The sequence below is a fragment of the Cydia splendana genome, chromosome 1, assembly GCF_910591565.1.
Source record: "Cydia splendana chromosome 1, ilCydSple1.2, whole genome shotgun sequence".
Lineage (NCBI taxonomy): Eukaryota > Metazoa > Arthropoda > Insecta > Lepidoptera > Tortricidae > Cydia > Cydia splendana.
Window position 1 is genome coordinate 27,905,481 of NC_085960.1, and position 24,076 is coordinate 27,929,556.

The 24,076-nt window shown below is 37.1% G+C and overlaps 1 protein-coding gene across 1 annotated transcript in view; it reads left to right on the forward strand.

Moving 5' to 3' along the window:
* Positions 1 to 22,514: 22,514 nt before the first annotated feature.
* The window catches only part of LOC134797686 (uncharacterized), a 131,063-nt gene continuing 129,501 nt past the window's right edge, over positions 22,515 to 24,076 (forward strand). The window contains exon 1 of the mRNA XM_063770033.1: positions 22,515 to 22,909. The gene's annotated coding sequence lies outside the window, so the exon portion shown is untranslated. The remainder of the gene's footprint in view (positions 22,910 to 24,076) is intronic.

Sequence of the window (24,076 nt, forward strand, 5' to 3'; positions counted from 1 at the left end):
GCCGGTTCGAATCCGCAGAGGCCGGAACCAATGGAGGGCTTGGTCACTTTTTATTTAGTACTAGCTGTGGTACCCGGCTTCGCTCAGGGAGATGACATGAGAATTGTCTGGTGGTTGTAATAAAAGGATAAACTTTAAAATATATTTAGGTATTTTTTCTAACTACAATACATAGGTATTGTAGTAGTAAAATACATAGAAATAGATATAGACCTATTTCTATGTATTTTTTTTATTTCCAACTCGAGAGGAACCTACATATAGTTGACCCTGAGAAAAGCATAGGGAATAGGGATAACTGGAAGTGCTTGTGGAAAATCTCCTGAGAGTATGAATGCTTCGAATAGTCTATAATGTTCTAGAATATTCTACAACATTTGAGTGTGTTCTGGAATATTTCACAATGATCTGAGATCCTGAATTCTAGGCTATTTACGAATATTTGATAACATTCCAGAATATTCCGGAATGTTCTCGAACATTAGAACTTCACAACTGTCTTGCTTTAAATATATACCCCTACCAATAGTAGCTCCAACTGTATAAAAAGGCTTCGAATGGCCCAGAATGTTCCACAACATTCGAAAGGGTTCTGGAATATTCCACAATGTTCTGGAAATGCTCTTGGATATTCGACAACATTCTAAAGTGTTCTGGAGTATTCCACAATGATCTGGAATGTTCTCGAATATTCGACAACATTCCAGAAATTCTGAAATGCTGTGCAATGCTCTCGAATATTCGACAACATTTCAGAATGTTCTGAAATGCTGTGGAATGCTCTCGAAAACTCTCGAATGTTCTGGATTGTTCTAGAAACGTATAGCCTCCGAGACCCGAGACGGCTTCGAATGTTCCAGAATATTCCACAACATCCGAAAGTGTTCTGGAATATTCCACAATGATCTAGAATGTTCTCGAATTTTCGACAACATTCTAGAATGTTCTGAAATGCTGTGGAATGCTCTCGAATACTCTGGTCTGGAATGTTCTAGAAATGTCTAGTCCCCGATACCCGAGCCAAGACGGCTTCGAATGTTCCTGAATATTCCACAACATTCGAAAGTGTTCTGGAATGTTCCGCAATGATCTAGTCTAGAATATTCTCAAACATGCCAGAATGCTGTGGAATGCTCTCGAATACTCTCGAATGGTCTGGAAAGTTCTAGAAAAGTTTAGCCTCCGAGACGGCTTCGAATGTTCCAGAATATTCCACAACATTCGAAAGTGTTCTGGAATGTTCACATTGATCTAGAATGCTCTCGAATATTCGCCAACATTCCAGAATGTTCTGATATGTTGTGGAATGCTCTCGAATACTCTCGAATGTTCTGGACTGTTCTAGAAATATCTAGCCTCCGAGACCCGAGACACCTCACCAGGTACAAAATTTTGTAGGTATATATTTCACGATCTATTCTGAACTTTCCTTTATTAAGTTAAGGTTCAAAATTCAAAAACAAAAAAAACCTGCTTCTGGGTCTCAGAGGGCGACACTTTCAGCCCTTATATCTTCAAAAGCACATCCTTCAGGTAAAAACGGAAAACTTCTTCATGGACGGGAGATAGAGGGCTACCACCCCATATAGTTTCCTTGATCGTATCGGGACTCATTTATGAGTTTTAGCGGCATGCACATTGTACACTTTCTTTTATTATATATATTGATTATAACATCTATTTCAGTTTATAACGTAGTTTTAATTAAAATACGTACAAATGAAATAGAATGATCGTAAAAGGAATTTAATATAAATTCACATGCTCTTTTGTTCGCTTAACATTAAACCCGCTCAGCGTCTTTGTTACAATATTTAATATACGCATTGTACCCGCGCGGACGTGTGCGAAACGATGTTAAACATTCAACGAGCACCTATGCGTTATTTGCGGGAGTTAAAATAAATGCAGCTCTAGTGTGTGTTTTTCGGTTCTGGCACAAGAATGAGACGTTGAGCCATTTTAAATTAAAGGGCCTTCTTGGGCCTTCCCATGGCGGAGACGAGAGGGAAGTGTTTGAACAAATCATCGACTTCGAATGAAATGTCGCTAGTAATAAGGTTATTAGCCCCAAGAGTTTAGGATCTTAAATAGAACTAGGCTCGGGGGCTAAAGAGCTAAATGGGCTTTTTTTTAGGGGCTTAATAAGGTTATTAGCCCCAAGAGTCTAGGCTCTTAAATAGAACTAGACTCGGGGGCTAAAGAGCTAAATAGGCTTATAGCCTTTTAGGGTTCTAGAGATGAGGCGAGCCCTAAAAAAAGAGCTCCAAAGGCTCGAGTCTTTTGGATAGTCGCTAGCGCAGGTCAGGTCAGAGAGTGGGTCGGCAAATCAGTAGGGGCTTAAATTCTGCGAGAAACAATACTCTTTACTGTGATTATTTTTCCTAAGTAGATCTTTCTGCTTTGTACATGATTAAAATATTTAAAATGAATTATAAACTTTAGCAAATTTTCACGCCATACACATTTTTAAAAATTATATTCCAGAGATGTGTCTAGCGAATCTACTCAATAGTAACTATCTAATGTATAAGCTGAATCTCCAACGCTGGCGAGGCATCCGCGTCTTTAGTTCGAATTTTCGGGCCCTTTAAAACCTAAGAAGCTGGAGATCTTGGGTTCAAATCCCGGTACAGGCATTTATTTGCTGGATGCTATACCGATCGCTTACAATACATATAGGCATTTCACGCCATTGTGCTCAGGCTTTATTTAAAATCCGCTTCCGCTTTCCACTTATTACAATCTGTACACACAGTGCTGCGAAATATAATACAAAAGATTTTAAATAGAAAAAGGACTGATCCTTCACTATTTAAAATCTCCTCTCTCTCTCTGAACTCTGCATTCTGAAATCCAGAGTTTACATAAAAAACCCGGCCAAGTGCGAGTCGGACTCGCCTTCCCAGGGGTCCGTACATTACCCAATTTTTTTTTATGTGGAACGTGAATGAAATGTCTTTAAAAAACCCGTTGGGGTCGGATCATAAACTAAGTAATAACGTCCGACTCACGCTTGACTGCACATTTCTAATAGGTTTTCCTGTCATTTAAGAATAGGTAAAGAACTATTTTGTGTATTGTTTTCTAAATTTTAGACCCAGTAGTTTGGTCGGACAGACAGACAGACAGACGCACGAATGATCCTATAAGGGTTCCGTTTTTTCCTTTTGAGGTACGGAAGCCTAAAAGTATTTATAGACATACACAACGTACAATACGTAAAATGTACCTATGTAAAAAGATAATTTATATGAATGTGGAAAATATCTGAAACTAAAATTTGACTTGCGCCTATTCTTACATTTATAGTGTTTGATGTTTATGTATAAGATATGTAGCAATATTTTCTAACTATTCCATTTGATTTATTAGGTAGGTACTTACCCTTTTGTGGAAGATTTTATGATAACATAACTACCTACTTCATTTACCTATTAGGTTGTTGCATAATTCTTTTCCCACTTTGGACTAAAACTATTTTTTTTTGTAATAATTATTTATTGAAACAATTAATCGACAATATAATCACCATCATTATCTAGAACATGTAACCATCTGCTAGGCAAAGTTTCAATACCGTAAAACGGGGTGAGTAGGTTTCGCGGGGAGCTATGGGTTATGAATGGGGAGAGAAGGATTGAGAGGGGGGTGAGGTGGGTTTTTAAGGCTACTGCTACAAAAATAATGTATTCCAATTTAAAATGGAACTACAGTAATATTCATAATAAAAAAAAATCGATCCAACAATCTTCCAAAATCACCTTTGTATGAAAAACCCTCTCACCCCAAATACGAGGCACTACGGGGTGAGGTGGGTTTTCCTCTTTATCGTCAAAGTTATGAAATGGAACTACCCAAAATAAAATATAAACTAAAATACAAACGTCCGAACCACTTATTATATACACCATTCAGTTTTCACATGTAAAAATAAAATTTTATCGAGGTTTGAAAGTCAAATTTCACCCAACTCACCCCATTTTACGGTACCCTTAGCCCAGAATGAAAGTGGCTGAGAGACAAAGAAGTTGGCAAGGTCATTTTTAGGTCGCCGGAATTTTCGAATTTCTTTTTACGAAGATGCTGTTTCAAAGCCCGAAAAAGATGATAGTCAGAAGATGCTAGATCAGGGTTATAAGGTGGATGAGGTATTGTTGTCCAACCGAGCTCCTCTAGAAATTTACAGGTCGTTTTCGCCGTATGTGGTCTTGCATTATCATGAAGTAATGATAATTCGAGTCGTTTTGGCCTTTTTTCTTTAACAGCGTTCGCCAACTTCTGTAGTTGATTCACGTAGGCTTCGGCATTGATAGTCTGATGGTCGTCTAGTAAAACTCCCACAACAACATTCCTTGCGAATCCCAGAAAACTGACAGGGGAAGTTTCTGGCCATGCGGACAGCTTTTCGGCTGTGTTGGTGGCCGTTTATCGGACGGTATCCAAGAGGCTTTTCGTGTAACGTTCTCGTACAAGACCCAGGGCTCGTCTCCAGTGATGATCGACTCCAGGAAACTCTTTCTTTGGGGGCGCAACAGCAGACTTTCACAAATGTTGACTCGTAATGCACGTTGAGCATCGGTCAAAGCATGAGGCGTTCATCTTGACAAAACTTTACGGTAACCCATCGACTGCAGATGGCGATCTATGGTACTGTAGTGATATTTAAGAGTTTTCTCTAAATCCCTGGTGGTGGAATCCGGATGCCACTCAAGTTCGCGCCGCTATGCTTCTTCGTCAAACGTGACGGGGCGACTAGTATGAGGAATGTCTTTTAGACTTGTGTCTCCTTCATTAAGGCGTTGGAACCAATATCGTACTGTGCGATCAGTAGTAGTGTTTGGGCCAAAATCAGTGTAAATCTTATTTGCTGTTTCCCTCGAACTGGTTCCCAATTGGTGTTCGTATAAGTAAATCACTACCTAACCCTTATACTATACCTAAGAACTTATGTAAAAAGTAATGAAATAAACGCATTTGTATTTTGTATCACTCGAAGATGTTGTTGGTCCATTTTTCGATTTTAACTAAATGCCTGTAACATGCCCGCGTTTATATACCTACCCTACGTGAAAGATTCGAGAACATTCTACTATACACTAGATTTATTCTAGAATATTCCCAAGACTACTGAAAATATAAAGAAAATTTTGAAGTGGGAAAAAAATTATGCAACAACCTAATATATTCGTTTAGTTATGTTTTCTTAGAATAATATATGTTTCTACTTTCCTGACTTTTCTTTTTGCACCATATTTCCAGTATCTATTTAGCCATATGGGTGATTGGTAGATAATGCCATTTGGCATTACGAGAAGTTCGGCACTTGTATATTTACTATGAACTTTACAATAAAATACTAGGTAGGTAAATATTTACTTATAGGTACAAAATCATTTTGGCAGGTATAAGATTGAGGTAAATACTGGATTTTTTCAAAAGTTGGCAGTAGATTAAAATTTTCATAATGTGTTTTTTGCTAACCGAACCAGTAATCTGAACAATTTTATTCTAAAAGTGGTGTATTTTGCTCAAAGTCAAAGTAACTAGGTATGTGAATAACTTTTAAAGCAGTGAAACAGTACTTACTTTTAATTTGTGAAGAGTTGGAAGTTGGAAAGTGAATAATATCAAGCGGCAAACTTATGAGTGGCGTCGAGTTTAAATTAAAATATAATTTAAGTTCGGTATTTATTATTCCAAAGAACACCGGCAGTGGAAACTTAATGAGCTAGGAAGCATTATTAAGATACCTACCGAAACAGTTGGCGTTCATAACTCGCTCAACGTAGCGTGACGGGGAAGGAGGCTTTTCATGTCATCGGCTCGTTTAAATGTGTTTATTCCGATGTTTCCACAGGCTCATCTGATTATCTACAAACGCTGTTCGGGATTTAAACGTTGCTCCGCTGGCGTCTATTATTATTCATGACATAAATTTGCTCTGCAAGGAAGGCATTAGACGAAAACTCATTAAAAGCGAGACGCGGACTGACTTTTCAAACTAGACACGTTAAGTCCACGCGTGACGCAAGATGGGAGTAATTGCCATTCGCGACAAGTAAAACCCGCTGCTTATTAAAACCCGCTGCCGTTAACACTAATTTGTAAACTTTCACTATTTTGCATTAAGTTTGAAGTTACGCTGTTTTCATGTACAAATTTCTTCCGACATTTTTATACTTCAAATGCTTTTAAAGTTTGAGGTTTAAGAATGAAGCAGGCAGTCAGTATCAAAAGTAACGAATCAAACTACGCGCCAAAAGTATCTTCTATTCTCTAATAACTTAACAAAAAGAGATATGTCCCTATATGTAGAACAATACAATTGAGGGAGATACTTTTGAACGCGAACTGTAAATATATACAATCTCTATTTGGAAAAGTATTCCAGGGTAGCAGATTCGTACTTTTGACGCGTCGCTTAATCCCCTACTATTGATGCTGACTGTACCTACAGTAGAGCAAAGAAGCATGATCGTCCTAAACTGACCTTTTAATTAGTTGGAAAAGGATGCAAAGAGTGGCATATATACATATATGTATAGCATGAATACTTTAATTACATGATAAACGTATCGCCAGTAATTACTAAATAAGACTCGTCTCCATGACCAAATATTTCTTGTAACGCCACAACACGCAATATTTATGCTAACGCTGGTTAACAAAAATTAAACCATTCCAATTCGTATCCAATCGCTCCCCAACATGAAGCAAGCAACCAATTTAATTTAGTATTTGGTGGGCTAGTCAATTCGGGCAGGACGTTTGTGGGGCAGATTAGTACCGAGCGTAATGTTGACCCGCGATGTCCTCCCGATAAGCGAGGGATCCGCAGACCCAATATGCGAGTCCGTTACATTGACGACTCCTGCGCGCTTATCGCGCTCACCAATATCATATAGTGAAAGCTGTTCAAATAAAGCGGCTAATAATCTAATTCTGTGGGAAACGTCTATTTATCACACTAAGTACAGTCGACTTCATAAATATGTATACATTCACCTTTTCCATTGCAATAAGGTAAATAAATACTTATTTATAAACTCGACTGTACATTCATTACATGAAGTTTAAACATACACACATACATACATCACTGGCTCAGTGACCTAAAAAGGATCTTGGCCTCTAACACAAGAGAGCGCCACTCTGCCCTATTCTGCATAAGTAAGTTGAAACTTATGTTTAAATCAAATTTAAAAAAATAAGTGTTTTAAAATTATAGAATTTAATCATAAGAATAGATACTCTCTATTTACAACAAGAAACATATCAAATGTAGACAATTATTTATTAACTCCAGAAATGAGCGGGCTTTCATATATAGCAACCCGCCTATATCGAGCCAGCCTGAATATACCTAATTATTGAAAGGCACTTCATTCGAGTGCAAGCAGTTTATTTATTCTAGGATCGTTGACGCCTATGAAATTATGTAGTCGACAACAGTCCCTTTCACACGCTGCCTTCATTAATAAACAATATACACGAGTCGATTCAGTGCGGATCGAGCGATGGCGGGAGGAGTGCTGTGTCACCGATTTCCTGTAATTTAGATTGACTTGTTTCGGGGCCTAGTCGAATTGTTTTTCGGGTCGGGTGTTAGCAGAACAACACTCTGGCACATCGCTGAAGTGCGCAATTTATTATTCACAAATAGACTACAGAAATTGAGTTTTAACGAAGACAAATTGAACTAAAGCGGAATCAATTACGGGAGATTTATTTTCACCGAGAGAAAGAATTAAGTAACCGGGAGGCAGAAAGCGCAATTTCAATTGAATTTTTGTCGTTGCTTAAGGAAAGGAAAAGATGGGACCGCCTCGGTCGCCACCTACGGAAGCAACTCGCTGTCACACAAATGTAGGGACCCATCTTAATGATTTAACCGAGATAAATTATTTCATAAAAAAATCTGCAATCATACCTACATAAAATATTGCACATTCTAAAATAAAATATAACTATCACATGACATGATTTGATTGCTTAACAAAAAGAGATGCGAGTATTACTTATGTAAATATTTAGACGAAATGTGATTCTGATATGAAACGAACGGTCACTGTTACTAATCGCATGAGCACGAGGTTGTAGATATACAAAAACTTGTTCTAGATGAGACAAAGTGACAAAAACCGGGCAAGTGCGAGTCGGGCTCGCGCACGAAGGGTTCCGTACCATAATGCAAAAAACGGCAAAAAAAAACGGTCACCCATCCAAGTACTGACCCCGCCCGACGTTGCTTAACTTCGGTCCAAAATCACGTTTGTTGTATGGGAGCCCCACTTAAATCTTTATTTTATTCTGTTTTTAGTATTTGTTGTTATAGCGGCAACAGAAATACATCATCTGTGAAAATTTCAACTGTCTAGCTATCACGGTTCGTGAAATACAGCCTGGTGACAGACGGACGGACGGACGGACGGACAGACGGACGGACGGACGGACAGCGAAGTCTTAGTAATAGGGTCCCGTTTTACCCTTTGGGTACGGAACCCTAAAAACCAACTTAAAAAGCTAACTAAATAGGTATCTTTACTTAGGTAATACCTTTTTTTACTTAGTGTAGACTTTTTGTTACTTTGCCGCCATAGACAATAATATACTCTCACTGTGAGTCTGCGTCGGTCCGCCAACGCGTGCTCCCGATGATGCTTCTCCCCATGCAACCATTTCCAGTCGCCGTTACGACGCGGTGTAGACACATCTTGTGTCGACACCGTCTGTTTCGGTCACAATTCCAGTCGCAGAGTCGTCGCCGTGTCGACACAGTTACCAGAAATGGGGAAGGGTCGACACATGACACAAAGTGACATAAAGTGTGGTCGCCGTGTGCACACATTGTTACGAGTTTGCGACTACTTTATGCCAAAATCATTCGTTCATTCGTTCATTTTGTTCCTGTCAAATGGAAACTGTCAGATGGAAAAATACTGAAATAAAAATAAGTGACATTAATACGCCATCTCTAAAACGGATTACAAGACGTAATTATATATTGTTTGCATTTATATTACAATAGGACTTAAATTATTATGGGGAATTAAACTGCTCGAGTGATTTGATAAACTATGTGTAATATAATCAACGCGCCACCACATTGTTTTAGTTTAGCCGGCAATGAAATTGTTTACTTCTCAGTGCCTGTGTTCATAACTATATTATTTGATGCATTTTTAGTACTTCGTTGCGTTTACTATACTTAAATAACAGAAATAACGCTTTACATACTACTAAACATGTTAATTATGATGTATAAATATGGTTTAAGGCTGAGAAATATTGCAGTCACAAAGTAGTTGCAATGTTTCGACTTTGTGTCGACTCTGTGTAGACACATGACACGCGCTGTCAAAAGTAATAACAAAGTTACTGGATTTGCAAAATGGCTCCTTGTGTTCACTCGTTTTCAGATATTCTCAAAGTGTAAGAGCCATGCCGTGGTCAGAGATGAGGACATTAATCGACTAACTGTTTATTCGACTAATTAATGGAATAAAAAAAGTTAATCCTCAAATTTTAATCGCGATTAATTTAGTCGACCTAACATAGATTGAAATTGAATTAATCTGAATATTAATCGAATAAATTATCGATTAAATCTCGATTGAAAGTTGACAGGGGGACTATTTTGTACAGTCACCTGCAATAATATGTTACATAATGAAGGCCGCAAAAATATTTGACACGAGCTTATTTGTAGAGCCATAAGAGCGTGTCACATATTTTTGAGGCGTTCGAAGAGTTACATATTATTGCAGGTGACTGTACGTAAATGGAATAGGATTTGCATGTAAATATTTCCCACCTTTTCGGGGCGGGGACAAATGGGAGCACACAATTTTTGGATGTATTCCCATTTATTCCCGCAGGGAACAGATGGAATAGGATTTGCATGTAAATATTTCCCATTTTTTTCCACCTTATCGGGGCGGGGACAAATGGGAACACAATTTTTGGATGTAATTGCATTAAAACATGTATTCCCATTTATTCCCGCAGGGAACAGATGGAATAGGATTTGCATGTAAATATTTCCCATTTTTTCCCACCTTATCGGGGTGGGGACAAATGGGAACACAATTTTTGGATGTATTTGCATTAAAACATGTATTCCCATTTATTCCCGAAGGGAACAGACGGAATAGGATTTGCATGTAAATATTTCCCATTTTTCCCACCTTATCGGGGTGGGGACAAATGGGAACACAATTTTTGGATGTATTCCCATTTATCCCCGCAGGGAACAGATGGAATAGGATTTGCATGTAAATATTTCCCATTTTTTCTCACTTTATCGGGGTGGGGACAAATGAGAACACAATTTTTGGATGTTTTCCCATTTATCCCCACAGGGAACAGATGGAATCGGATTTGCATGTAAATATTTCCCATTTTTTCCCACCTTATTGGGGTGGGGACAAATGGGAACACAATTTTTGGATGTATTCCCATTTATCCCCGCAGGGAACAGATGGAATAGGATTTGAAAGTAAATATTTCCCATTTTTCCCACCTTATCGGGGTGGGGACAAATGGGAACACACAATTTTCGGATGTAATCCCATTTATCCCCGCAGGGAACAGATGGAATAGGATTTGCATGTAAATTTTTCCCATTTTTTCCCACCTTATCGGGGTGGGGACAAATGGGAACACACAATTATCTGATGTATTCCCATTTGTCCCCGCCAGGAACAGATGGAATAGGCGTTGCATATAAATATTTTTTTCACACAATTTTCAGATGTATTCCCAGTTGTCTACGACGGGAACTGAGGGAATAGGCGCTGCATATAATACGTACCCATTCGTCTCCGCATCACGTAGGGCGGGAACAAATAGGAATACACCAGTAATGAGTGTATTCCCATTTGTTACCGCGAGAAACATATCAGACATCTTGGAATCCAAAATGGTCATCATTTTCGAATTCTGCACTCCCTAAAACCTATAAAACGATATCCATGACGACTTTTATGACAAAGTGCACGGCAGACATCTTGGATTTCAAACTGGTCATCATTTTCGAAATCGGCACTTCCTAAAACCTAGAAAACGATATTCATGACGACTTTTATGACAAAATATGTAGCCGCCATCTTGGATTATAAAATGATCATCATTTTCGAATTCTGCACTCCCTAAAACGACGACGACGCAATTTATCTTTATTTTCAGATCCATCCAATTGCTACAGAATACAAAGGACAAAAAAAGAAGCAAGGAGGTAATGAGACAAGCAAAAATACAATGATTCCTCGACGCAATTGGGTGATTCTTAAATTGTGTCCAGATTTTTTTGTCATAAAAGTTTTTATTTTTCACATATAACTCTCACAAGTTCCGTGACATTTCGACCTTGTAATTTTTTAAATGTTTTTGTTTATCTATGAGGATCTCACTAGAATAATATAATCAAGGTATGTTTATGCTTGATAATTGAAATAGTAACTCAAAAAATATGTGTCTTATATTCCTGCCGAAGACTTTTATTTTTCCTTTTCCTTCTACACAAGTTAGGCCAAGTAGTAAGAATTTAGGGCTCTCAATTTTATCTTGACTTCTACATCAGTAAAGCTACGAGGCCATGTTTGGTATCTTTTTCGTATAAATTCGCAGTACCAAATTTAGGTATGGTATCACATTGACACCATTCCGAAGTAAAAACATATAAACTTATTAAAATACTTTCTTTTGTGTTAGTCGGACTCGCGTATTAAGGGTTCCGTACATTAAGTCCGACTCGCGCTTGACTGCACATTTCTAATAGGTTTTTTGGGTATAAAATTAATTTGTTTACCTTACATGTCCGTCTTTGGGTCCCTAATTTACATATAAGTATGTACCAAATTTCAACTTAATTGGTCCAGTAGTTTCCGAGAAAATAGGCTGTGACAGACAGACAGACATACAGACGCACGAGTGATCCTATAAGGGTTCCGTTTTTTCCTTTTGAGGTACGGAACCCTAAAAAGATATTTTTTAATTTTGTGGAATGGTGTCAATGTGATACCATAAATGGATTCAGCACCCCAGATTTATACGAAAACGATACCAAACACGGCCTAGAACCTTCACTGATAAGCCCTAAATAAACTTTCAAGAGCGGATATCTCAAAAACTATTCAACATATCAAAAAATTTACTGAATAAACTTGTAACAAATTAAATTAACTTTCATTTTGTATAAGTGGCCATGTCGCTAAGATGCATAGTTTCCGAGATATAATCGAAAAACCGGAAAATGGGACCTTCAAAGCCCCCTCTCTCCCCCCCGCTCAAGGGCTACGGCCGGAGACTTTTGATATGTTCACCTCCTAACTTGTCCAAACCAAGTCAAAAATTGTGTTCCGAGCATTTCCCTCTACAACTTTTTTGAGCATTCGTTGCCTGACCTAAGTAGCATATTGCATTTCTTTAAAAACTTTTGTGTAAAAGGTTGACGGGTGTTGGGTGTTTATATGGTTTTGGTCGATTATTATCATTTGCATCGCCCATGACGACTTACTAGAATTACGAGCACACGAGACACTAATAGTAGTTTGACAAACCTTGATTTTCAAGAGGTATTTTATATTGACATTTGCTGTCACAAATTTGCTGTCAGATTTAGTCGCAAACCGCACGCAAAGTGCACACAATGTGTCGACACCTTGTTACGGAAATGTGTACACACGGCGACGGCACTTTGTTTCGAAACAATTCTAGACACATTGTGTGGACTCTGTTACGACACATCTGACATTTAGTTACCACTTTGATGATTCTGCGACTGGAATGGTTATATGGGTCGATACGGAGTGAAACATGTAGAGCGATTTTCGACTTAAAATACTTGAGGGCCCCGTAAATATTTTATAATTAAATTGTTCTTAAATAATATAAAAGTATGAATCATGAAAGTGTGGAGCTGAGGGGTTCGATAGTTTTGCAAACTTTGAATTAAGATGTCCTGTGTGCGTAGCGTAGTCAACGGCTACAAGGATATTCTTTTCTAACCACACAGTCCACAGAACCACACTCGTACCGCCATTTGGTCTAAATTTATCAAAAAACACGCACAGTTAGCAAATTGGAGCTGGTTATCTGCGGAATACCAATGTAAGACAGCAAAGGTACTGCGAATATAATTTAAAGCCCTTCCAGTGCAACAGGACAATATGCGCACGGCAGTTCGAGCCGGCCAGCAGATGGTGTGCGTTCACCTGGCCGCGCCGCGGCCCGTGCGGCGCGGCGGCCGGCGCAAGCGTCGCACGCGACGGCTGTGCTCCGCTATTATTATTACACCTCCCACCCTCACACATAATTTTAATGCCAATTTTATGGAAAGTTGCATGCAAGGATCTGTGGGAGTTTGTTGCAATAACCCCACATGAAAGTGAATGGGAGATTTATTGACATTATCAGGCGTATACTGATGTTAATTATAAGTTAAGAATTATATTATATATTGAAACGTGCTATTTTTAAAGGGTAAATTTAACTTGCAAAGCTCCGGCTTGTTCAATAAAGCATAGCACGTTAGCACAGAAAATAAAATTAACTTAATTAGTAAAAATGTGGTGTCAAAAATTGCTTGCTGGAGGAACCTATTTTGGGAGATAAAAAGCGAACAAATTTATATTTAAGGAACTTTATTTATTACTAAAATCTTGCCTATGCAATGTTAGTGGCTTAATCTAAACTTATGACCTCTGTGTGAACCTCTAACTTGATTTGACGACACCTAATGGTAGAACTTAGCTCAGTGGACAGCGGGGCCGCTTAATAGGTCCAGAATAAAGCTTCACACAGAATTCTACTTATTTCAGAACTAAATTATTGTAACACTAAATTCGATGTACCAGGATTTTCAAATGTCTTTATGCTACTTTAATGGTTGCTCATAGTTTTAAATTCACTCTACACTTTACAGCTGGTGCTGATGCTCTACAAAATTAAAACATGGAAAGGACCGACCTCAGGATGAAAACCTTCCTCAGACGCTGCGGGGTATCAGGCTGGATTCCCCGAGAAGGCTAGAAGCTGAGCGGAGATGTTGAGCTCAGGGGCCGCGCACGTGGTACCAAGACGACGTGGCAGAGGCAGATGGGGTGCTTAAATTCCTCAATCCAGGAGGTCTCCCAAACAAATATTCTTAAATTGACTTCTAAGATTTTGAAATGATGAAATAAATTAATCAATAAACTTAATTTAAATTCCCGGCTCCTATAAACTGAGAAAAGGATATATTAGCCGATGCCCTTTATGGCCGCTAGAGAAGAAACGAAACTTTTGTAAATTTAGCTCACCGCACTGGAAGCTGCTAAGACTTCTGGCGGAGCGCTCCCTTCCCTCGAGCAGGAGTCACTCTGCAAAGAACCAAAACCTGGTTAAGAACAAACCCACAACGTTTCGCGCCATTGTGGAGTTGATCACCACGAAATTTTATTTGTACTCACTCCGTGGAGCTTCCGAAGGACTCAAGCCGTTTCCATCTTTCAGACCACCATGTCGAAAGTGTGGTCTTCCCATAAATAGTGCTCTTGCGAGCGAGTGTCCCCAGAGGGGTTCCCAAATCAAATGTGCAAGTCATTCTCGAATGACCTCCTCCAATATGGAGGTCCCTGAGGGCCTAACAAAAGTAGTGTGGCAGTCCCTTGAAGACACAAATCCTTCGAAAATTCTGTCTGAATTGTTTAGACAATTTCACTCCTGAGCCTAAGAAATATATTTTTATCATTAAATAGAATATTAAATAGAATATTAGAATATTGTTTCATTCCAGAGCCACTTTGTAAGTCTGTAATTTCTATGTTTTGTTTTATATCAAAATTATTTTTTACCTGATTAACATACCTAAATCATACAAAGTTTTCCTGGAGTGACAATATAAATATCTCAAGTTTTAATTATTTTTACTCGTATGACAACCCCGGCAACAGATAAGCATCTAGAGGTGCATCTGAATGCAACAGATTATGCAAAGAAGTGCAATTAATATAGTTCGTTTCGGACACTGTTAAAAACGTTGAAATAAGAAAAAGTATTTTTCTTTTAATTATGAATCATCTCAATAATACTTAATATAAATTTAGAAAAATATACTACGTTACAATATCTAATCTAGATCTAATTCTTAACTTAATCCTAAGTTGTGAATAGTACCATAAAATAATTGTACTTAGTTGAAAATAAATAAAGTTTCCGTATGAAATACCTAAAGAGACAGTGGTGAAGTAAGCGGTTGCAAAACATTAAACGCCATGATTATCTGGAATGCAGTATCTATTGGTAGTTTGGCGTTGAGTTACATCAGAAGTTTAACACTGAATCTGATATATTATATTATATACAGTAGGTATATGTATACCCATGTCAAAGGAAAAAGTTTTAAATTATTAGCATGTTTAAAAGCTGGCTGGCATAGACAGGAAGGAAACGAATTACCTACTTTTAGTTAAACTTTGAGGCCTGGAAAGACGTAGGTCCTAAAAGTATGATAAGTCTTAACCTTTAATTTTACTGGTAGGTTTATGGAATATCGGAATATCGTTTAAAAACTGATTGTTTACATTAATATGTAATACCTAGTATAGTACCTACTTATATGATAATACTCCTACAATTAAGATTAAAAAACATAATTTAATGAACATAATAACATTTCGGGTATTAGTAATAATAATAACATTAATAACTAATAGGTAGGTACCTAATTCAAAATACAGACAAAATTAAACAAACATAAAAAGTTTTCATCAATTGTTTTAACGTTTAAGGTGCAGTGAGTTAAGTCCTTCTCTGAACGCAGCTCGCTAATTGTTATTGAATTCTTATTTTTATCGTAAACAAAATATGCATTTTTAGGAGCATTTTTCATATTAGTTTTTGTGCAAAAATAGTTTGATTTTTTTATCGAGTGAAAGTTGTTTAGTCAGGTTTCGAATCCATGAAGTTACTAGAGAAAGGCCTCAAGATTGCTATTCATATTTTTTGGCAACCGTCGTATTACCTCGATAAGGTTTTTCAAAAACTCTGCTGGCTGAACTCACTTATACTTACCTTAATTTAGCAAACATGTTATGCAACATAACCTAGGAATATATTTTAAAATGCAATTATTGGGGTAGAGCGGCGATGTGGCGAGTGTATGCATGACCTGCACTGTGTGCAGAGTGCACGGCGGCGGTGGCCAGCTTCACGCTTCATGCCCCAAATTCGTGCATTTTGATGGGAATTGCCTTTGTCATGATAAAAACTTGATCGAACGAGGGGCCATATATCTCCCGTCTCGGAAATGAGCTCATACATTTATTTCACATTGTTATATAAATATTTGAGTTAATTTTATTGCTCGATCGCTTTATGTTTTAATGATCCGCTAATTCATCTGCTGATTGCTTTTTGAAACAAGCGATGCTGATGATTTTAATAAACTTATTGAGGCTTTCGAAACGAATTGATGGAATATTTCAATTAATATTATTTACCATTTTGCGATAAGCTGCCATCCGCCATGCCGAAATATATGTAAGTAGATACATGAATACATAAGTGAATTAATAGTAGGTAATAATATTTTATACTTAATTCTAATATCTTAGTTTTATTTCCTTTATTCATTTAATATCTTGGGTTTGGTTATTTTTAATATGAATTTATATTATGAGCTAGGTGTGCCCGTGGCTCCGCCAGCCAGGGTTCGGTCTGTGTAACTTCCACTTCCTTGGGCAAAATAAAGACTATGGAATATGTATGTAGATTTACTTTTGAAATTATTAGTTCTAATATAGTCAAGTACTTACACTTAAATAACACAAATGAAGCTCAGAAGGAGCGTGAAACGTAGTGGATAACAATAGTGGGAATACATTATGATATAGCCTTGAGCTTAATATACATACTAGCAATCGTATCATAATTAATACTACTTCTCTTCAGTCGATCCCTCATTCCTGATGATTGTGATCACTATGTTTCATATCCTTGATCAGCTGTCTCCATCGGTCTCGATCCATTGTTGCCCTCACTGCTTGATGGAATTTGCTCGAGGAAGTGGCTTCTCTAACTTGGTCAGTCCACCTGGTTGGCGAGCGACCGCGACTCCACCACGTCCACTCCACCAATCACAACCAGTTTCTCGAGACTCTCAGCTCCTCTTCGTATTACATGGCCAAAGTATGCCAGCAACCGATGTCGGCGGACAAACGTGTTTTGATGCCCAGTTGGGAAAGAATAGACGCATTTGTGCGCTTGGCCGTCCACGGTATCCTCAGCATTCGCCTCCAGCACCACATTTCGAATGCGTCGATTCTTTGTCTCTCTCTTGCCAGTATTGTCCATGGGCCCGATTCGGATTTTGAAATAAACATCTATTAGATATCTTTTAGACATCACCAAGATACGATAACGATATGTTTAAGATCTAACCTGTCAAATATGACATTTGCGAGATTCTGGAGATACTTTGAACGATTTCCTCAGGATATGACTTAGAGATCCAATTCACATCTAATAGATATCTTACGCTATCTAACGTAAAAGTGACATTGGCTGCCCGAATTGCGCTGCAAAAGAGAACTAGTTGATATCTAAACTATAACGATCTAGAATGGATCTAGTACGTGTCGTCTCTTGTGAATATCTTGAAGTTCGAATACGGCAGCATGTCTCTACTCCGTACACGAAGATGGGAAAGACCAAGGCTCTGACCAGGCGGGTTTTCGTATGAAAGCTTATTTATACTACGGTTTTTCCAGATAACCTGAAGGCGCGTCATGGCATCTTTAGCCATTGCGATTACACGAAGAGAGATGTAGGTATATCAGGCAGTGTATCATGTTCAGTCAATAGAGACAATCCAAATACATTCATGAAATTTAAAATTAACATTAAAATTTAATAAAATACGTGGCGTTAATAGTTTAGGCAACTGATTACGTCATTAGCATAGTGTAAATGCTTACAAATTACAATTTTCGGGGGAGCGATCACGGATTAGCGCGCGCCCGGCGCGGCGGGCGGCGCCCACGTCGCGCCGCGGAGAGCAGAATCTTGTTAATTTTGTAGGCTTCATGCCTAAGAGGGATTAATTAGACTAAGATACATATATTTTTTATATTTAACCGGTATTATCTTGCTAATTGAACTACTTATGAAAATCGCTAGTTCAAGCTTTACATTACCTACCTACACTTTAAAAACCCTTGCAACGCACAATCTTAAATAAGTATAAAGATTTAAGCTAATTTATTTATGTAATCTTTACGTTAAATCAACTCCTTTTTTATCATTTTTTATTTACGGTATTGCCTCATATTTCGAAATTAATAGAAATATTTATGTTCTGTAACCTGTATGTTGTGTAGGTAACTACCTAGTACTTTTATTAAACACATCATTATATAGGTACCAATAAGAATATTAAAAAAAAACACGGAATAACTAAGTACAAACTAAAGCAACATTGGCAAAAAAGTATTGCAATTTTTTACAGCTTCCAATAAATAAATACTAAAGTGCGCTTATTATCTTATCACTTTCTTATATAAAATATATAACACACATACTTTTATAATACGTCCTAAGTACCTATATATTTTGAAGTACCATAATTGGTATCCTGATGTAAAGATTTCATTCATTCATTTCGTTATATTTGCAGTAAATGCAATAATATTTAATTATAGTTTATCGTACTGTATACAGGACAACTTAATGCCAGAAGGCATTACTCCCACTCAGACTTCAGGGCCAACAGAGATACTGTCACTGTCAAAGCTAATTGACTGAAACAAACGCTCTTCCAAAAGGTAATAAAGACGGTGTTTATTTATAACGTTTTCTATTTGACATATTCGGTGGCGCTCAAAGGCCAGCGACTTAATTGGGGGCTTATTTATATGCAGAACATCGTATGCGGGTAAATGGACGAGCTCCGAGTACGTCGATAGCGCCGGGCAGAGTGCGGAACTATTGAGCCCATTATTATAATTGAATCGACAATTTGTGTCATAATACTTTAGGGGCACAATATTTTCAGTTATTTATTATAAACTTGAGTGCCATTTTGCAAGCGTTCGCTGTAGTTATGGCGCTGCATAATCGTGATGTAGATATGCTGACGTTAATTTTAATATTATTTGTATACAGAATATAAAATATTAATTCGTTAAAAAATTGCTCTATTCATCTACGAGTCGATAATCGCATACCCACCCACAAAATTCTATGCTCGCCTAACATTTTATTACATATTTTAAACCTCCACATATTTATTTACACAATTCATTTTGATGAAAACTGACGTAGGAAAAAGAAATAACAATAAAAATATTTCGAAACTTTTGCATTCATAATATTTTAATGTGGGATTTCTCCTGACAAAATATCAGTACAATAATACTATTGTATAATTATGTCGGCTAAAGGTAGGTATTGTTGGCTAAGGTAGCAATTACTAATTTTCTTGTCATGGAGTTACGAGATTTGCGACTTTAGGTATTGTTGGGTAAGGTAGCAATTACTAATTTCCTTGTAATGGAGTTACGAGGTTTGCGACTTTAGGTATTGTTGGCTAAGGTAGCAATTACTAATTTCCTTGAAATGGAGTTACGAGGTTTGCGACTTTAGTCGACGTAATTTATCAATATAATAAAATAAATATTATATTTAGATAACTATACACGCAACCACGCAAACCAAATTTTATCTCGATAGAGAAACGCACACAATCACAAATTCCCAATCGGATACAGAAAGTCGATAACGCACCCTCTCGCCCAAAACGTGATGCAGAATCCATAGTGGCGCTAAAATACCCTGAGCCACTATAAATCACTATTAACTTATTTAATAGCAATCACTATATATCCTAGAATGGCGTGAGCGCCCCGTGGCTTGAATCTCTCTGATTTGAAAGTATCTACTAACTGATAAGTGTTCACAGAAAACATTTAAAAAGATAAGCTCAAAATCAAGATTACGAAGGCCAGGACAAATCAAGGTTAGGAAACGGGCCTCCGTATAAGTTGCCGTTTCAGCAACTTATTTCAATGTAAAAAACTCTAATTTTAGAAAGTACATACTTTAGTATTTTTTTGATTGGGTTCAATGAAATTGTAGTGTTTAGGTTTTAAAATATGTATATTTTTATAATATGTGTGCTAGTTTTAAGGTATTTACCTACGTATGGGCCACTAGTTGACTGAAATAAAAATTTTCATTTCATTTCATACATTTTGTCTGGTCCATTTTCTATGGGAGGGTAAAGTTTTTTTCGGGGTTGGTCCCTTAGTAAAAGTTGCTCAGTATAATTCCAAAACCTCCCTGGCAACGGGAATGCAGTTATTTTTTAGCCACCGTGTATATTGTCAATTTCCCTGATAAAATGAATGGTCGAATAGCACGTTCAATCCGTCACACCAGTTATATCAGGCCCCAGCAGTAATGTCGCAACAGTGTTGCCAGCTGAACGTCCCTTTTATTCCAATTCCAGTTGGCTAAACGGTGCTTGAGAGAGAAGAGAAATGCATGACTTGCACGTGTTACATTACAATAAATGTACTAAAATCACAAAAGATATGGCTATAAGTAAAATTTAAAAATAATGACAAGTTACACTTTAATATGCCCTGTCTCACCTGGGCCCGTTGTTGTTTGTCCTATTCAGACGATCTTAAAATTTTTTAAATCTATTAATGATACGAGCGACTGTTTAATGTTACAAAAAGATCTTACACAGATATCAGACTGGTGTCATCGAAATCATATGTATCTAAATGTTAGCAAATGTCATGTAATCTCATTCTCGAATAAGAAGTGTAAACTCATTTATGACTATGAACTATCGGGACAGAGTCTTGACAGGAAATCAGTCGTCAAGGATCTTGGAATACTGTTTGATGATCAACTAAGTTTTCGGCCACACTATGATTATATAGCTAGTAGGGGCAGGCAATTGTTGGGTTAACCAAGGGCTTCAGGAACCCAGATAGTATGCTTGTATTGTTTTTCAGCCTGGTGAGGAATGTACTGGAGTATGGTTCCCCTATATGGACCCCGCATTACTCTGTACATAGCATCGCTATAGAAGCGGTACAGAAGCAATTTTTGAAAGTTCTTGCGTTTAGATTTAAACTGGGACGTACATACAGATCGTATACTAGTCGACTAATCAAGTTCAATATCGCCACACTAGAGGCTCGTCGTAAGATGTTTGACTTTTTGAATTTATATAAAATTATACACTCAAAAATTGACTCTGCTGCACTATTATCATCCATTACCTTTAACACGCTTAGATTTAGAGGTCGTAACACTAAACTTTTCGCACTTAGAGTGTACAATAGTAGGAGATCCCACATAAATGGTCGACCTTCACCAATCTGTCTGACAGATGAAACTATGAAAATATGAAAGAAAATATGTTCCAGAACATAAATAAATAGGGTTGCCTAAAGAAATATGGTCAAGGCTATTTTTAATAAATTATTGAAAAAAAAATGTTTTTTGGCAAAGTTCACCGATTTGTCTGACGAACGAAATAAGTTTCAATGGAAAGTATACAACTTGTACAACATAAATCAACTAGGTTGCCTATCTTTTTCCGGGCACTATTATGTGTTTGCCGTGTTTAAAGAGGTGATTTTATATCGATAATTGCACTCATCTGTCTGACGCTTGAATTATACATCAAAATGATGGTAACTTTATTGCAAATACAATGCCTGCGAAAATCCGGTCACAAATAAGGGTTGCCAGGCTTTTAATTAAAATAAGAAGGGAAGACTTTTAGTGATAACTCATAAACGGCTTAACTGATCAAGTTTGTTTTAATTTTATTTGATTGAGTTTTTTAAGCACTATTTTCATAATTTTTTTCATATTTTTTGAACAGATGGTTCAAAAGTTAGAAGGAAAAACCTTTTTTTTTCTTTCTAAACGATTATTTCCGAAATGATTCACTTTATCAAGAAATCTTGTTTAAAGACCCCTATTTATTTTGAAAGGCCTATCCAACGACACCCCACACTATAAGGTTGAAACGATAAAAAAATTGTCACAAACATTTTGTTTCTATCAAAGCGATTATTTCCGAAAATATTCACTTTATCAAAAAATGTTCTTCTAAAACCCCTATTCATTTTGAAAGACCTTTCCAACAACATCTCACACCATAGGGTTGACACGAAAAAAAAACTCACATACATTTTGTTTCTACCGAGGCGATTATTTCCTAAAATATTCACTTTATCAAAAAATGTTTTCTAATAAACCGTATTAGGAATCGGGGAACAACGGGAACTAAAAAAACAAAGACCCGAAGATTAAAAAAATTCTCCGTCGATATTTTGAAGTTGGTTGATAATAAAACATTTTAATAGTAATAAGTCCAACACAGTCTTGACCGATTTTGCAATGAGCCAATTTAATAGTGAACTGCTTTTGCAACGATTATGTTTATCTCAAAAAAAAAACTACAAATAATTCTTTAAACATCAACTGCACTTACCTCACGTAAATATGTTAACAAAAGTTTAGCGATTGTTGTGGTTGAAATTGTGCGAGATAACACGTTCCGATATGGGGCAGCGGGTACTTTTTGTGGGTATAAGTTTTTATTAGCGTCTGAAGTTCCGTGTGCGGAGGGTAGCAGGCAACAGGAGGGAGGGCCGGGTGGGCGTGTGGGGCTGCGGGTTCAGTCGGCACGGAGCCTCGAGTCGCGCACGCTGGCCACACGCCACCCACGCTCCGCTACTCGCAAAACTTTCACGAACTTTTCCAACGAGAAAAAGTGCGCAGTGCTCTGAACAAAATTGGATGCAAATTAGTTAGCAGCCATCTGTGTGGTGTGTGTTTGTAGCAGAGAACACAGTTCTATTTGGAATGATGGAGTTTAATTGAAGCAGAATGGGTGAGTTTGACAATATTTTTTGTTTCTGATGTACAGTGTTAAATAAATTATTAAGTAGTAGTGTGTTTTTAAATTTTTGAATGATGTCTTCAATTATTTTTGATATAAGTTATAAACGTTTTCTTAGGAAATATGTACTGAGTTTTAGAGTTTAGTACGTATTAGGTTTTCAATTCCAGCTTCTCATTGTGATTTTTTTTATAAGAAATTTGACTTATTATATGTATTAAAAATTATCTTAGATATTTAGTAGGTAAAAAAACACAATAACTTCGCTTAGTTTTCCCATTCATGGTTTTTTACGCACGTGTATATTTAGTAGATATGATAACATAGCTTTTAATTTGACATATAATTAGGATTAGGTACTTAGTTCGTAACACCTAATTAATTAGGTACTAAATATTTGTGTTAAGGAGTGTGGATTATTAATTTCGTTGATTTGAGTTTAAATGATAACATTGTTGGCCGAGGACCTATCAAGGTTGGCCTTATTAAAAAAACCGGTAAAGTGCGTGTCCGACCACGCATGATGGAGGGTTCCGTACCTTCATACGATACGACAAAATCCATTAAATTTTCGCAGCACCTAAGTCTATTTGCCTAATTAAAAAGTAATAAGGAAAAAAAAAACGTTTATGGCAACCGATCATTTCGAAAAACTTTTTATTGAAAGTATTCATTAAAACAAAAATTCTTAGCAATCATACAGGTATTTTAAAAAACCGTAAACTAGGGTTACTTTGATTTGCGGCAAGGGGAAAAATTGATCATCGATTTATGAGAAATACATAGTGCGTTGATTTTTGAACGCAAGCTTAATTATGATTATGATGTGGTTGGCAACCTTAACAGAAACATGATGAAAGCGTTCAAAAACCCAATTCCTTATATTTTGAAAATGGAATCGATAATCGATGTTTCCCCGCGATTCAAAGTAATCCCAATTTTACCGGAACCTCGAATTATGCTCTACATGCGTTGATGTTTACTGAAAAAAACAATCAGCTGACATACTGACTGACATGATGAAATTATACGGTTCCGTTTTTACTAATTTGGCTACGGAACCCTTACAATCATGGTAATGGTCTAGGACTTTGTCTGTCGCATGGCTCACGCAATCGAAGCCGTAATCGCAAATATGCATTGCCAGTTTAAAAAAAA